At 36.1% G+C, this 16806-nt stretch overlaps 1 pseudogene; it reads left to right on the forward strand.

Annotated features, from left to right (window-relative positions):
* Window positions 1-785: 785 nt before the first annotated feature.
* On the forward strand, window positions 786-13185 carry LOC120185085 (annotated as a pseudogene).
* Window positions 13186-16806: the final 3621 nt, after the last annotated feature.

Consider the following 16806-nt stretch of genomic DNA (forward strand, 5'->3'; position numbering starts at 1 on the left):
CAAACTCGAAATATAATATTGAAACTTGAACTCAAAAAGGCTTGAACTCAAAAAAAAATTAGAAGCTCGATTTAAGCCTAAAATTCGAGCTTGATTGAAGTGAAAGAATAGTTCACTCAATGCTCACCAAAAGGCTCAATGATTTTGAATGCTAAATTACCTCTATTATTTATAGAAGTTAGTTGTGATGCGCTTCTATGTTTCTTAGCAATGTGAGATTGTTTTGTTATCATATTTTTACTCTTTAAACTTTTGGGATGCTCTTCTATGTTTCTTAGCCATGTGGTATTGTTTTTTAAAAAAATTAAATTAAACAAAACAATATCATTTTGTTATGATTTTTAACCCCAAATTTATTTTTTAATTATAATTATATAATTATATTTATTATTTAATATGTTTTACCTTAAATATTATGTTGTAGTTAATTTGAATCATTTTGTTTCACTTGATTTTTGATTTTTAACTTATGTATGTTATGACTTGCTTTGAATATAACTTGTGATATAAAAAATTATTTTTTATTAAATATTTTTAGTATTTTTATTTAATTTATTTAATAATTATGACGTCGTCTGATTCTTCCGACCGATCAAATCAATTTGACCGATTAAATCAATAAACCTGTAACATGACCGGTTCGCTAACCGGTCGGTTGTGGAAACCATGGGTTTAGCTGTTAAAACAGCTTTGATTTTGATTTCTCTCCAGGAAGAAGAAGACTAATTCATCAGTCAATTAACTATAAAACCACTGGCTTTAACTTAGTCCTTGTCATTCTCCCTATGGACCCACTTGTTTATCCCGACTCAATTGAGTCGTCACCTCGCTCCCATAACGACAACACCTACGATGATCCTCTCCCCGCCGTTCCCGGTGCAAGGCTCCGCCTGATGTGCAGCTTCGGCGGTCACATTCTCCCCCGTCCGCATGATAGATCTCTCTGCTACGTCGGCGGTGAGACTCGTATCGTTGCCGTGGATCGCCACTGCTCGCTTTCGGCCCTTTCAACTCGTCTCTCCCGTGCGCTTCTCAATGGCCGATCGTTCACGTTGAAGTACCAGCTTCCGAGTGAAGATCTTGACTCGCTCGTGACGGTTGCCACCGATGAGGATCTCGAGAACATGGTAGAAGAAGCGTCGTCGTCGTCGGTGACTTCGTCTAGGATCCGTTTGTTTCTCTTCTTTAACAAGCCTGAAACCGCGGCCTCCATGGGTCCGCTTTTGAACGATGCCAAGTCGGAGACGTGGTTCGTCGATGCTCTCAATGGTTCGGGCTTGGTTCCAAGAGGGGACTCCGATATTGCCACGAATCAGACCTTGTTGAACCTTGATGGTGAATTCGAGGCGGAAGATGAACAGAATAAACGTGTGACGAATGAAATGCAGTGTTCGTTGCACGATGCACCGACGGCGGCGGCGGAGAAAACGTCGTCGTTCGGTTCGTCTTCTTCTTCGCATTCGATGTCGAACTTGTCGCCGATTCGGATCCGAGTGGATCAGGAAGGAGGGGCTAAACTGCAGGAGCAGAGGATTGGCATTGAAGAGCAGTTTGCTTAGATGAGTTTTGCTACTAATAATGTCCAGAACCAGAAGCAAGATGATAGCTATGGGGCTGCTGTAGCTGCTGCAATTTCGGCTCCGCCGTCGCATACGGTGGTGCCTGTTGTGACTACGATGGCCATGATTGCAGGGGGGTCCAGTGACAACTTGAATCGGATTTTGTCAGACGACGAACGATCCGATCAGGGAGTGCCTGTTGGTTTCCGAAAGCCACCATTGCCGTTGCAGCCAGTACAACAGAAGGCTGGTGGTACTTCTTATAATCGGCCTTCCCCTGATTCAGTTGCAAGGTAAATTTCCAAATTTTTTGATTGGTATACTTAAGTGCGTGATTTTAGAGAAAATCGCCTCAGTGAAAAAAAATGCCTTATAATATATGATTTTAACCAATTTTTTTTGGATTTGACAAAATGACCAACAAAATCTTAACGCAAAATAAAAATCGCAACGCGATCCCCAGAATCGCAAATCAGTTTCCAAAATCGCAACGCGATTCTTGAAAATCGCAATGCGATAGTACAAATTCGCATTGCGATTTTCAAGAATCGCAACGCGAATATGAAAATCGCAACGCGAACACATAAATCGCAACGCGTATCCGTAAACTGCTACGTGTATCCGTAAATAGCAACGCGTATCCGTAAATCGCAATGCGTATCCGTATATCGCAACGCGTATCCGTAAATCGCAACGATAATCCGTAAATCGCAACGAGAATCTGTAAATCGCAACGATAATCCGTAAATCGCAACGAGAATCTGTAAATCACAACACTGAAATTTTGGGTATATAACTACGCAACAGCAGCAAATCATAAACTAAATCCCTAAATCGCAACTCATTCCATCTCCATCTATCACTCTCTCCGGCGACATCCGTTCCTATATCCAACGACATCCTTCCCAATCCGGCAACAGGTTTTAGTTTCGCAGCTCGTCTGTTTAGTAAATTGATTTACAATCATGAAATCATCTAATGTTGATCATGTTTGGATAGATTTGTGTTTTGGAGGGTCATGGGATAATGTTCATGGTGTTTTACAATATATGCCTTTACCCATGAATCTTCAACTAAAATTGTCTTTACAAAAGTTAACTTATGAAACTCTAATGCTACGTGTTTCAAATAAATTGAATTTAGAGCCCCTAAGTGGATTTAGGCTATCTTATCAGAGAAATGATAAAGTTTATTTGTTAACCGACAATGAAGATGTTGAACGATTCATTGCTTACATTAGTGTTTCACAAGATGATGTTACATTGTATGTTGTTGAACCTAGAAGTAGTATTGTTGGGTCAGTAGCGGGTAGTAATCAACTAAGTTTTTCTCAAAACCCACAACCTTTCTCTAATCCAAATCCCAATCAACTTTCAGCACCAAATTCCGGTTTTCGTATTGACCAGTTAGACGATGATGAGCCAACAGAAAAAATTGTGAGTACTAGTCAGTATTCGAAATTTGGTCTTGGTCAATATCCGGACTTTGATATTGGTCAATACACGGATTTGATGATGTTTCAGAAGAAGAAACAGACCCTGCGTGTAATGATTTTGATATTGGTCAATACCCGAATTTTGATGATGAAACAGCCGTTGTCGAAGAATGTATTGTTGATGATAATGAGGAGGAAGTTACGACTGTGAATGAACATGTTGAACATCCATTCTGTAATTCATATAATCCTGAAGAAGAAAAAGAAGAAGAAAAAGTCCCCGAAGAAAAGAAAATGCCACGGGCGTATAACTGGAATATGCCAGAATTACTTCAGATACCGGAAGAAGAGTTGGTAAAGAAAGCAGTTGATTGTTACACAAAAGTTATTCGTATCAAGAAAGATGATTGTTTTGATACAAAGGAAGACTTGAAGATAGCTTTGTATACGAAATGTGTGGAAGATGGCTATCAACTAAAAGTTAACAAAATCAAGCAAAGATCGTTTCGAAACAAGGTGTATGATTGACAAAAACTGTACGTGGCGTATGATTACAAAGAGAATAAAAGATTGCGAAATGTTTCAAGTTAGGACTTTTATTGATAAACATACATGTTCAAGAACCCAAGTTTTTCCTCACCATAGACAGGCAAACAAAAAGGTGTTGGGTGGTTTTCTGGCTGAGTTAATGTTTTTGAATGGCAGGGTATATCGGGGACATGAAATTATGACTGACATGAATGCTCGGTTCAAGATTAGTATATCATATTCTCAAGCTTGGAGAGCCAAATGTTATGCCTTGGAATTGTTGAGGGGGTCGCCAGAAGCATCGTTTGCCCAACTGCCGGCTTATTGTCACAATTTAAAGCTGAAAAATCCTGGGTCGGTAACTCATATCAAAACAGATAGAGATGGACACTTTGAGTTGCTGTTACGGTTAGTAAATCAATATAATTTTGTTGACCTCATTTTTGTTAGTTACATGCATTTCACATTTAAATGATTATATTTCTTGTGTATATTATTTTGTAGATTCGTTCGTTTATTACTTGCATGCGCCTAGTTATTATAGTTGACGGATCACATTTGAAAGGTCGATACCTTGGAGTAAACTTATTAGCAGTAGCCATGGATGCTAACAATGGGATATTGCCAATAGCTTACGGGGTTGGCAAATCTGAAACCTCTGATTCATGGACATGGTTTATGGGGCATCTTAGGGATTGCATAGGTCCTATTAGCAATCTGACAATCATATCCGATAGGGCAAACTCAATTGACAACGCTGTTAGAAGGTGTTTCCCAGATGCTTTTCATGGACTTTGTGGTGTTCATTTGTATAGAAATCTAAAATCAAGGTCTGCTGGTATAAAAAAGTACAAATGGACATACTGGAAGGCTGTAAAAGCTTATCGGGAAGTGGATTTCAATAAGCATATAAATTGTTTAAGACGTGTTTTGCCTCAGTGTGCTCAAACATTAGAAGATGTCGGGTTTGAAAGATGGTCAAGAGTACATCAACTTGGAGCAAGATATGGTTTCATGACGTCTAATAGTGCAGAATCAATCAACGCTCTAAGTCGTCATTCCCGGAAATTACACATTACTATGTTAATGGAGTTTTTTTCGAGCCTCTATTCAACAGTGGTACTACAAGAAAAGAAACCATGCAGGTATTATTTCTTTGAATTCGTAACTTATCATATTTATATATTTTACTAAGTATTGTTTATTTAAATTTACAGGAACATTGGAACATCGTGTTACACCATGGACTGAAAAAAAGATAACGAAACGTGTTGTGAAGTCAACGTCATGGAGAGTTGAACCATGTTCAAACACTTTGTTTCAAGTACTGGATAATAACTTAAATGGGCTAGTCGATCTAAATGCAAAGACGTGTAGTTGTATGAAATGGCAAACATCTGGTTATCCGTGTGGTCATGTTATAAAAGTTGCTCTTCATTTAAACCAAGATGATTCAAGCGCATACGCTATGGATTGCTACACTACAGAAGTTTATCGACAGACTTATGCCGAGATTGTCTACCCTATTCCACATACTTCTGAGTGGGACATACCAGATGACTTACAAACAGTTTTGCCACCAGCCATGGACAGAAGGCTACCTGGCCGACCAAAAAGTCACGATCGTATACCGTCTAAGGGTGAAGAGAAGAAGAGATCGACATGTAGTCGGTGCAAGGAAAGTGGTCATACAAGGTTGACATGTGGATCACCAGTGCCATCAAAATCATCTTTTCCTCTACCAAAATATGGATCCTCATCAAAATCCAAAGCTCATATGGTGTCAAGCAAAAGGCAATCATCTTTAAAATCCCAATCACAATTGGCTTCACCTTTTGGGACTGTTAACTTAGGTGATTTTTAAATGCAAACGTTGTATTATGTGGATTTTATGTGTGAACTTTTAACATTTTCAGTTGAATTAATGACTCAGGCCAACCATTTTGACTTAACCAACTCTTGTTATTCAGTTGTTATCACTTATTAGGCATGCATTTGACTATCACAACACGGAAATTACAATCGCAACGAGAGAATCGCAATGCGAAATGAAAATCCCAACAAGAAAATCGCAATGCGGAAATGAAAATCGCAATGCGAAATGAAAATCGCAATGCGAAATGAAAATCGCAACGAGAGAATCACAATGCGGAAATGAAAATCGCAATGCGAAATGAAAATCGCAACGAGAGAATCGCAATGCGAAATGAAAATCGCAATGCGAAATGAAAATCGCAACGAGAGAATCGCAATGCGGAAATGAAAATCGCAATGCGAAATGAAAATCGCATTGCGATTCTCTCGTTGCGATTTTCATTTCCGCATTGCGATTTTCATTTCGCATTGCGATTCTCTCGTTGCGATTTTCATTTCGCATTGCGATTTTCATTTCAACATAATGCATATTGAAATCAACAAAATCAACCATTACATTTCAATCAATTAAACAAGCACAAATAAGAATTATGTTCGCATCAATTACACAAATCAACTTTTACAAATCATCTTTTACAAATCAATTAAACAATCAAAAAATAAGCAATAATTCTTATTTCTAATCATCTACTATTGAATCAACTTTTACAAATCAATTAAACAATCAAAAAACAATCAATTAAACTATTGAATCAACTTTTGCAGCCATACATCATTTTCACGCAGTTCACTTCTGAGATTAACCTGCAGAAACCAAACATTTGCTCAAACAACACTTTCTACACATCTAAAACCTACTAACAGCAAATTATTCTATTCTAGGTACTTAACCAAACATTTTCAAACCAAAAGTCTATAAACTTACCAATTGTTTATGGACATTTTTATAACGCGGATGCAGGTAGGCAACGTCTCGTATATATCGATTTAGCCATATAATGCCGAAACCACAAGCCTACTGCAACTCTATCTCTATCGGTGGGAGGTAGATACTTGGTGCTTCCCGTCGTCAAACGCTCCAACGCCAAGCATACGAGAGGACCACAATCTCCTCTGGCTCCTCCCGTTTGTTGTGGCGCGGTCTCGTCTCTAATAACTGTAATATTGAGCTTCTTTGGCTTCTTGTTTCCAGAACGAGTCCAATAATTGATCGCATCCAAGAATTTAGCCAAATGAGAGCTCCATCCCTTAATAATATCTCTTAAATCAGCCAATGATATGTAATTTATCATGCTGTCATACACTATTGTCTTAAGGGATGGGAGCTGAAGCTCGACGAGAATCCAATGTTTACGTTCCAAAACAGGGATAAACACCTGCAATCATAAGTAATAATTCATTCATTTGCGCACTTATTTCATAAAACCTTTAAACTCAATCTAAAATAAATACTAACCTTATCGACCTCCCACCATGCAGGATAAAGTTTAGCTTGTCCATTGCCCAAATCAAATGATTCATCTCGTGCATTCTTCAAGTGAACGGCGTTAAAAGACGTCGGCATAATTGTATATCGTATATTTTTATTTTTCTTAAGTTTTCTTATTATTAGAAGACGTGTCACCCACGCATCGATATGCTGTTTTACAAAAAAAGACATATATTAGTGACTTACATAAATTTAAAAAAAAATTAATCAAATTGAAATATAAGAAAAATATAAGACTTACCCCCCCATCGAAATAGCCATTGTCTTCGACCCCTAATAATACGCCCCACCAAGACCGATCAAGCAACAAATAGATATCATCGGTGAGCTTGCATATGTCAGTGAAACACCCCTGGCTCCGCTCATGTAGATAAAAATCAACTGCGGTCTTAGCCCAAAGGGTGTTATCCAGAATTGTGTCTGGTAGTTGTTTCCTCTCCTCTTCAGATACCGGTATGGTACTGGCCGGTAACTCATACGAGAGCCAACTTGAATCCATCATGTCCGGCACGTCAGAGGGTTTCTCAAGAAGCCTACATATGACGCCATGTGAATCGGGCTCTTGAATGGTGGGAGGGACCTCTTCAATGATGACAGTGGCCTCTTGAACGGTGGGAGGAGACTCTCGAGGAATGATAGGGGGGCCTCTTCAACGATAGGAGTGGACTCTTGAGGGATGACAGGCGAGTCGGGCTTCTTCTTGCGGTGTCTTCGCACTATTGGGGTGTACGGAGACTTAATAGCACGTGCACGCTGTCTGATGCGTGAACTCCGTCGTGCAAGCATAACCCGACGTAAAGCATCCACTCTATCGGGCCGCTAAATAATTAAATACAAAAATCAGTAAATAAACAGACATGATATTTAAACAGTGAAAACAAAGACAAATATGTTTCAAACTTGCATTGTATTCGCCCAAGTCATTATTCTATCATAGTTCACAAAATGCATCAGATAACAAAGAAAAATATGTTTCAAACTAATACCCTGAAGTTAGTATTTGTCTTTGTTTTGTCTATTGGTTGAAGTAATGCAATCCATTCAAGTTTCAATTTGCAGAAGAAGAAATAGTTTACTTTCGCAACACGAAACTTAAAATCGTAACGCGAAATGAGAATCGCAACGAGAAACCAAAATCGCAACGCGAAACCAAAATCGCAACGCGAAATGAAAATCGCAACGACAGAATCGCAATGCGAAATGAAAATCGCAACGAGAGAATCGCAACGCGAAATGAAAATCGCAATGCGATTTTGGTTTCGCGTTGCGATTTTGTCGTTGCGATTTTGGTTTCGCGTTGCGATTCTCTCGTTGCGATTTTCATTTCGCGTTGCGATTCTCTCGTTGCGATTTTAAGTTTCGTGTTGCGAAAGTAAACTATTTCTTCTTCTGCAAATTGAAACTTGAATGGATTGCATTACTTCAACCAATAGACAAAACAAAGACAAATACTGACTTCAGGGTATTAGTTTAGCAGAATTGGCAGCAACCGAACAAATTTACTTTCAACCAAAAGACAAAACAAAGACAAATACTATTTCACAGTGTTAAAGAATACACAGTTTAGCAGAATTGGCAGCAACCGAACAAATTTACTTTCAACCAAAAGACAAAACAAAGACAAATACTATTTCACAATGTTAAAGAATACACAGTTTAGCAGAATTGGCAGCAACCGAACAAATTTACTTTCAACCAAAAGACAAAACAAAGACAAATACTATTTCACAGTGTTAAAGAATACACAGTTTAGCAGAATTGGCAGCAACCGAATAAATTTACTAAGCAATCTAAGTGAAATGGCTAATCTAAGTGAAATTACGAGTAAATTTATCATTAAGTTAAATATGGAAAATCTTAAACTTACCTCGTTGCGTAGAGTATGAACCTCATTCTGCAACGATACTATCATCTCACGTAGAGCGGCAACCTCACCACGTAAAGTTGACACCTCCACACGCCATGCACCATCGTTATCGCGTAGAGTACCGATCTCCTCACGCAAGGCATTGACCTCATCACGTAACTCATCCCGTGGAGGTGGAGAACAAGGAGATAAATGTCGTGGCCTCTTTACCGGTCGCCTATCATGAGGTGATGGTGGAGAAGAGGCTCGATGATGTGACGGGATAGGTGATGGCTCTCGTTCTAGAGGTGTATAGTCGGGTCGATCGGGTGATGGCTTTGGGTGAGGTGATGGCTCTCGAATTGGAGGAAGTGGATGCTGCTCATCATCCGTGCCATCAAAAAAACTCTGACTAGCTTGCCACCAATCAGTGGCAAGCTCTTCCTCCGTGGGTGTCAGTCTTTGTAATGAAATGTTGGCCTCCTAACAATATAAAAACTCAAACAAAGTTAAACGTCTACTATTAATAACTTGTTTATATATTATATGAAAGTATTTGTGTTAACTTACATTATTTATTGTCGCATATGGTATTAAGTCTTCCCAATCCAACAGATTTTTCCTCTTCCAGGAAATAGCCCTGGGAATATCATTTGACGTTTTTATTGCATATGTACGCATGCTGGGGAAAGCCTCGAATATCCAAATCTACAAACAATATAATAACAAAATTAGTAATTGTTAAATAATTAATTATAATTTTAGAAACATTATATAGAAATTCTTACCTTAAAGGCCCAAACAAAGCCTGACAAAGTGTATTTCGACCCATCGCCACGCAAACTTTTGCGGTCATCAAAGGCAGTAGACAACTTAGTCCAGGTAGCTTTCCATATATACGAACCCCACGGAAACAGATTCCATGCATTCAGGTCCTCTACCAATATTATTAGCTCCCGAGGAATAGGTTGTCTGGCCTCTCTGCCTAAAAAGCCGGCATACACAAGTAGTAGAAGGCATACTTGGACAACATCGACGTCATCCATCCGAGTAAAACCAGCTTTCTTATTAAACAATTTCTTCAGGTCGTCGACATGTAGGTTCGGCTTCTCCATTGACTCATCCGGAAAAACCCGGGATAACCATGATGGGCGGGCGATATGACGAGTGTACCGGCCTACATCATCGTGTCCGAATCGTAGACCAGTGATTAAGCAGAACTCCTTCCGCCCAAAACAAGTATACGCTGGTGGAAAATGAAACCATATCTCTTCCTCACCACGTTGTATACTGTCGGGTAGATTTGATGTCATGGTCTGAAGCCACAAATGGGTCAAATTAGCATCTCCACCCGGATGCTGTACTCTCAGCCATGGCCCGAAGCAGGTTTCCTCAAACAATTGTCTTTGTGCAGGTGAAAGCTTCGAAGCAATTGTAGTGGCTAGGCTAACTTTATTCCTTAATGTCAATGAAGCCGAAAAAAATTTCTACAAAAACAATAAACATACCAAGTTAGATATACCAAAAACTACACTGTGAAGATATACCAAAAACAATAAACATAAAAAGTAGTAGTTTATTCTTGAAACTAAAATTTGCAACACTGTTTTGTCTTTTGGTTGAAATGAAAATCGCAACGAGAGAATGACTGTCGCAACGAGAGAAATGAAAATCGCAACGAGAGAATCGCAACGCGAAATGAAAATCGCAACGAGAGAATCGCAACGCGATTTTGGTTTCGCGTTGCGATTCTCTCGTTGCGATTTTCATTTTTCTCGTTGCAGATAGTCATTTTCACGTTGCGATTTTCATTTATCTCGTTGCGACTCTTCTGCAAATTGAAACTTGAATGGATTGCATTACTTCAACCAAAAGACAGAACAAAGACAAAGACAAATACTAACTTGAAAATCGCAACGAGAGAATAGCAACGCGAAATGAAAATCGCAACGAGAGAATCGTAACGCGAAATGAAATCTAAGTGAAATGGTTAATCTATTATTGAAATGACCAGTAAACTTATCATCAGTTTCAATATGAAAACCTACAATAATGCAAAAATTTCAAAATAAAAATAATTAAAAAAACTAACCCTCGGAGGTTGATTTTCCATTTCTGAATATTGTGAGAGATTTCTGACCGTGAATGGTTGTGAGGGATTTCGCCGGAGATGGGGACGGAAATCTTCGGAGATGGGGACGGATTTCGCCGTAGAGAGTGAGAGATGGAGATGGGACTGAGTTGTGATTTTAGGTTTTAGGTTATGAGTTGCGATTACGGGATTTTGTCTTAATATTCATTTTTGTAATTTGAAAATAAAATACGCGTAGCGATTATAATGGCGCTTTAAAAATCGCGTTGCGATTTACGGATACGCGTTGCGATTTTACGTATTGTCGTTGCGATTTACGGATACGCGTTGCGATATACGGATACGCATTGCGATTTACGGATACGCGTTGCGATTTACGGATACACGTTGCGATTTACGGATACGCGTTGCGATTTATGTGTTCGCGTTGCGATTTTCATATTCGCGTTGCGATTCTGGAAAATCGCAATGCGAATTTGTACTATCGCATTGCGATTGTCAAGAATCGCGTTGCGATTTTGGAAACTGATTTGCGATTCTGGGGATCGCGCTGCGATTTTTATTTCGCGTTGCGATTTTGTTGGTCATTTTGGCAAATCCAAAAAAAGTTGGTTAAAATCGTATATTATAAGGCATTTTTGGCCACTGAGGCGATTTTCTCGTGATTTTATTAAAAATTTCACTATTAAAAGTTAGAATAAATTATGTGTTCAGTATTTAATTACTTTGTTTTAATATTTAATTTTTTAAAAATTAAATATAGAGTTTATTTTTTTATTTCATTTTAGTATTAATTTTCAAAATTTAACGTTAATTTTTTTTTAAAAGTTTAAGTACTAAAACGGATAAAAACTAATACTTTATGTACTAAATGCGATGAATTTTTAACGGTGATATACTAAAATGAAATAAAAATTAAATATTAAGTATGATTTTGAAAAAAAATTAAAAGTTTAAGTGCTAAAACAGTCTAAAACTAATAGTTTAAGTATTAAATGCTTAATTTATCTTAAAATTTATAAAATATCCTCAATAAGATATTGATAGTTTCTTGACTTTTAAAAGTTACAAAATGATCACTTGACTTTTTATATGTTCCAAACTCATTGTTTTGATCAAAACATTGAGGTACGTCTAATCTGTATATTAACCTTTTGATTGTGATATATAAAAATTTGATCTCAGAACCGTTTATATTATATTATCGTTTGAGATTCTAAGATCATATTTTATCATGGTCCAACCAGTAGGTTAATGTCCAGTTCATGTAATCATCAATTTTTTAAAAAGAAAAAGATAAATTTAAAACATATGAATAGTCGAATGATATTTTTTAACTTTTAATAGTCGGAGATTCAATAAAACAATAGTATAAAGTCAAGAGATTATTTTATAACTTTTAATAATTGAGTGACTTGATAAAATAATATGCTACATTTGAGGGAGCATTTGTGTATTTACCCTTTTATGATTTGTTTACTTTTTGGCAGTGATAGTAGCTTTGCCTCTGCAAATTCACTCTCATAGCCAATGTATTATTATCAAGATCATGGTGCATCAAGAGATAGCAGAACAGCTGCTAGTTCCAATAGCAATGCAGATACTTCAATTCCAAGCTCCCAAATCCAAATTCAACAGATTCAAGATGCCTACACTTTGTCTTCACAATTGGAACAACAACCTCAACAACCACAGTTCCTGCAAGACAACATACACTACGCCCCTCACCATACTCCGATGCCGATGTCGTCGTACTATCCCGTGTATGCTCCTCCGCCTTTACAGCAACAGCAGCAGCTTCATCATCCAGCTGATCAGCAATACTCTGCAGTGTACGTAATGCAACCACAAGCCTATATGTCCATGCAATCTAACACCGGTGTTGTGACTATGAAACCGAATAATGCGGTCGATGCTACTAGCATTATGGCCCCGAGCCACCCATTGGCAGCACCAACTCCTCCAATGGCATCTGTTTCAGCTGCTTACAAAGAGACTGTGCCCCCCATCTACCCCACCAGCGCAGCAACAATTGCTAAACCCGAAATGTTGGCGGCAACTATGTATAGAACAGCGGTGCCACCGACTCATCAAGTGGTTCAAGTTCAGCAACCATTTGTAGGCTTCTCCCAAATGCAACATCTGCCACAATCACCTGCTGTTACTAGTACTAATTTCGTTTACGAGTACCTGAATCGAACACAAGATCAAATGTGCTATTCTCAGCATCAAGCTCCTCAACAGCCTCCGCAGTATCAAACCTTGACTCCAGCTGCTGCTGCGGCTGCATTGGCAGATGCTTCAAAGCAACTCCCCACTGATACTAGTAATCAGCAAAGCAGGATCTCACAGCCATTATGAGGCCGAAAAGCCGAAAACGTACAGATTTTGTTGAATGATGGTTATAGGCAGGATTAATGTTTATGATAATTCACAACAATATATTCACCATTGTTGATTATTTTCATTCCATATGGCAGCTTTTTTTTTTCTTGAGAAATAAAAATGTTGTTGTATTGTGTAACATAACAATAAGTCTGGCTTTGCCTTTGGTTGATGAGTTATTTTGAAAGGGCTGAGTTTACTTCATATATCTTCCTTTTATGCTCACTCTTGTGACCAAATAAAGATTTGTTGATGGAACAAATTGGTCCCGTTGGTTCACTCTTTCAAATTTAGACAGAAAATTATGGTCGTTAAGAGGACGGTCGTTGGTCGATGTTTCTCTATAGGAGTGTTGAGAGAATAATGAGCGTGTGAAAAACGAGGAAGTCTCTAACTTTTGTGTAGTCATGATTGAAGGGTATTTATAACGATTCCTAACTGACATTTATGAGATTATTATAACTATTTATAAATCAATGTTAGATGGATAAAAATGGTTGTTCTTTGTTCTCATATGTAATGGGGTCAGGGAGAGGTAAGATAATACACTGCCCCCAACACTATGTTGAGAGCAGCTTCCGTAGGAGACCTCCGAATTATGAAATACCCTTCATGGGACTCGATCCCACGACCTCAATTATAGATGGATGTGGTAGTTAAATTTTTAGATTTTCTTCTAATAGATCACACGAGTATCAAAGGTCTTGTCTATAAACTGTAATTAGTTCGGAGGTCGTGATGCTCGTGTTTGGAGATCAAACGCCCTTTAATAACTCTAATGAGCAAAGAAACTTAACCAAGACTTTCAATTGACGAAGAGTTGATAATTTTCGAAAGCCATCTTCAAAAAATATAACAAGATCTTATGCAAGAAACTGCAGCCGTTTGATATTAGTCAACAGGTGATTGACAAAGCTGTGGCTAAGTGACTTGCAAAATCTGGCAGGCCAGCTTTAATTATTTCTTCATTTGTATATTATTTGTCATATTAGCAGCAGATTAGGTGTTGACCTCATAACATTAATTAGTTTGCATTATAAGGAATCTAACGGCATTGCCCTGCATACAAACTTTGGTGTAAGATTAAGGCCAAAACTTTAGGATAAAAATGAGGCCGAAACCAAATTTTACTTTATGAAATTAGGTAATTTTTCAAATTGGAATGTGCAGTTGGACGTATTAAACTTTACTTCGCCATACATGTGGTAATGTCTATTCCATGTAATCAAAGTTTAGCATTTTGATTTAACACAATCACTAAGTCGATTGAAAATTTTAAAGCAAACACTTATAGGAACTAATTTTCACTTTCTTTTATAGATGATTAAGTTTCGAAGTCTTTAGGAGTGCGAGATATACTTCATAACTAAAAAATAGTTTTATAAACAAAAAAAATTAATTAATTAATATTGATAAAAACACTTTAATTTAATTTACATGATTCAAGTTTATGAACAAACTAACCAAAACTTTATCCAGCAATGCCAGATGTATAAAAAGAACACAATGTAATCATAGAAAGTAAATTCTACCCATATAATTTGCGCACGACAGTTAAATTAGAAAAGGTTTGATTGAAAATTTTGGTTGGTTGAAATTTTCCCAACCATCTCTATATATTTGAAAGTAAAGAAAAGGAAAAACCATTCTACCTTCAAGTGAAAATAAAATAAAAGATATGTCAATAAATTTTAGGGTAAAGTATAGTAATGGTCACTGAATATTTCTGAAGCTTGCATTTAGGTCCCCCAACTTTTAAAACTTGCAATACAGTCCCCCAACATTTATTTCGTTTGCAATATGGTCCCCCAACTTAAACCACCGTTAGAAATTAGGGTAAATTATATAAAAGGTTATTGAACTTTTCAGACACTTGAATTTAGGTCCCCCAACTTTTAAAACTTGCAAAACAATCCTCAATTTCATTCTAAACCCCAATTTCCAAAGTAATTCAATTTCATTCTAAACCCTAAATTCCAAAATAATTCAATTAAATTCAATTATGTCAGATTTATTATTATTTAATTTCATCTTATTTCATGTGATACGTATTTTTTATATAAATATAATAGTATAATTCTTATCTGTTGAAGAAATTTTTTAATTAAAAAAAGTAGTTAGGATATAGAAGAGGTTGAAAATAATTCGAATTTTAAATTTATAAAATGTTATTTTGACGTATAAATAAAAGTGTAAACTACTAGGTTGACAACTTAACTATCTAGCCCTTTTTACTTTTGTCATCGATCTTTTAAATTTATCAATCATACAACATAATTATTTAACTGTTTCAACTAAGCCACTAGTCGTTACCAATTGATACAAATGATGAAGTGGCAGTTAAAAGGAATTGACATTATTATACATTCAGTCTTTATTATTTATATAATCAATTTGGTCCTAAATTAAATAGAATTTAATAAATTAATCATTTAATTAGGATCTGACATGTGTTAGTACATGATCATGACACGTGTCATTGGTGACACATGTCACCACCTAATTATTTATATATGCTATCAATTTGGTCCTAAATTAAATAAAATTTAATAAATTAATCATTTAACCAGGATCTGACAAGTGTTAACACATGATCATGATATATATTATTGGTGACACATGTCACCACCTAATTAGAAGAAAATTAAGTTACAAAGAAGTAAAATTTGGGTCTTCAGCAAACTCAAACCTGATTCACGCAAATGAAAGATACAGGGTGGAGCCACTAAGCTAACACCATCGTTTGTGTTAAGAGATATACAATAATACATATACTAATAGTATGACCAATGCCAGAAAAAAAGAATATAATGGAAAATGGAAATAATGAGATTTGAACTTCGGCAAAAAATTTGAAAGCAATAAATGATGGGAAAATATTATATTTTTTACAATAAAAATATTATATTTGATAAATTGTTTGATAGATTTAATATATTTTTAAATATTAGTTGATAGAATATTTAAAAGAATAAATTTAAGATTATATTTTTAAACTAAATTTAATAATTATATTTTTCATATTTATAATTCATGATTATATATAATCTTAAGTTGAGTATTTCAATATAATTAATAATTTTAATTTCTTATTAAAAATAAAATATTCAAAAAATATAAATGGTTCATACATTAATATATGAATATATTTTTTTATTTATACATCTAAATATAAATATACATTTATATAAATAAATTTTTATTCGTATATTGAAATATTTTGATTAAAATATAAACATATTTTAAATACTAGTTTATACAAGAAAAATAAAATATATCAAAAATATAAATGATTCATACATTTAAATATAAATTGAATCATTTATATTTTCTATACATCTATATTTAATAAGAAAATAAAATTATTGGGGCACTGTTTTGCAAGTTTTAAAAGTTGGGGACCTAAATTCAAGTGCCTGAAAAGTTTAATGACCGTTTATATAATTTACCCTAATTTTCTAACTGTGATTTAAGTTGAGGGACCATATTGCAAACGTAATAAATATTGGGGGACTATATTGCAAGTTTTAAAAGTTGGGGGAACTAAATGCAAGCTTCAGAAATGTTCAGTGACCATTACTATACTTTACCCTAAAT

The sequence above is a fragment of the Hibiscus syriacus genome, unplaced genomic scaffold (genome assembly GCF_006381635.1).
Source record: "Hibiscus syriacus cultivar Baekdansim isolate YM2019G1 unplaced genomic scaffold, ASM638163v2 tig00112988_pilon, whole genome shotgun sequence".
Taxonomy (NCBI): domain Eukaryota; kingdom Viridiplantae; phylum Streptophyta; class Magnoliopsida; order Malvales; family Malvaceae; genus Hibiscus; species Hibiscus syriacus.